Below are 1,789 nucleotides of genomic sequence, written 5' to 3'. Positions count from 1 at the left end.
ATTTGGTTTTGGTTTTGTGGCTATCCTGATAGTTTTAGTTTTCATGCAGGGTGACATCGTTGTTTACTATGCAAATTTGTGTAAGCATAAAAGTGCAAGAAAGACGATACTGAAAACTGTAAAAGCATACCTGACGAGTCTTCTTGTTCCATCACCTGAAACTTAAAATGCATGTGAGGGCAGTTCATGTAGAGGCAAAAAAAAAAGGTTTTGGTAGTTTTCCTAACCCTATGTCATATCTTGGTGGGTCCTTAGGAGTTTAATTAAGGATGATTTTATCAAGCAAAATATATTAAGTTTAGTAGATCTCCGAGGTATCCAACAGATCTAGAGAAAGAAGCAGGTCTGTGCTATTCTCTCGTTGCCTGGTGGAAAATCACAAGTTCTTTTAAACTTATTATGTTGCTTAATAATTCATCTTGTAAATACCCTTAGTGCTCAGTGAGCATTGATGTCTCAATTATCCCTAAGAATAGGGTAATTATCACTCGTAATTCAAATTAAGAATTATGTGGGTGAAGACTTTTAAAGAGACAAGTTGACTTAGCCAAATTTTGACTTGGGCTTGTAGTGTTTGAAAGAAGTTTTAATTTTCAATGATGTTTACTTTTCTAATCCTTATTTAAATGAAACTTGATTTAACCTAAGTCACTACTAAGCCCTTAAGATTTTGGTGAGTGTCTTAGTCATTGTAAATGAAATTGACTTATAAATGATGATGATGATTCATGTTTTTGGTTTTTGTTCATCAAATAGAGGTATTAAATTAGTGAGTTATTGACACCCAAAATCATACCCCTAAATCTAGGATCATGTAATCGACTAGACTCCCAAATTTATGTAATTTAAGGAAGTTGCAAATTTATCCTTCTTAATTAGGACAAGTGAGGTTGGTTTCTACCAGTTAACCCCTTGTGTTTCAAACAACCAAATATGTTAATTAGAATCAAAGATTTCTCATTTCCCTTTCTGAAATTAGGCCTAAATGTTAATTAAGGCTAAAATTCCAAAATTACACATTTGCCCCTAAGGCTCTATCACTTCATAATTCATCAATTCAAATGACTTTGGAATTTTTATTCTACCTCACTCATGGGTCAATTGAGACATCAATGGAAAAAGTGTGATTTTTCAAAATTCCTAACTTGACTAATGTAAATCCTAATCTCTTGAAATTTTTTACTAGAGGTAGGCTTAGACAAGAGAAGCCTTTGGACCAAATTTCATGATTTTTTAAATTTTATTTGAATTTTAAGACTTATTTTAAGTTTTGGGGTGTTTATTAATTATAAAATATTTTAAATTTGGAAAATTAAATTTTATATTTTTATTAAATCTCTCTAACATCAAGGGACGTAGAGAAACAAATATTTTTTTTAATTTTTATTTGAATTATTGAAATTATTTTAGTAAAAAAAATATTTTTAGTCTTTAAAATTTATTTTAAGCTTGAAAATTCAATATCTTTATTTATAAAATCAAGAAAAATACTCCAATTATTCCTAAGTGCTTAGAAAATAATTTAAAATATTTTCATGAATTTTATTATTTTTGTGTTTTTATTATTTTTTAATTATTTTAAATATTTAAAATAGGCTAAAAATGAATTTCTTATTTTTACTTCAAATTTATTTTTATAAAATTTCTCTGATCACAGAGAACTCAAAAAATCAATTATTTATAAATTTTCAAGTTATATTTTAATTATTAAAAATCATTTTTAGTTTAATTATTATTAATTAACTTGAAAAATCAATTTGAGATATTAAATGAACTCCAAATGTTTTGA

Source organism: Phalaenopsis equestris, unplaced genomic scaffold, assembly GCF_001263595.1.
Source record: "Phalaenopsis equestris unplaced genomic scaffold, ASM126359v1 Scaffold000731, whole genome shotgun sequence".
Classification (NCBI taxonomy): Eukaryota; Viridiplantae; Streptophyta; class Magnoliopsida; order Asparagales; family Orchidaceae; genus Phalaenopsis; species Phalaenopsis equestris.
The sequence above is the reverse complement of the archived record's forward strand: the minus strand, read 5'-3'. Positions refer to the sequence as shown.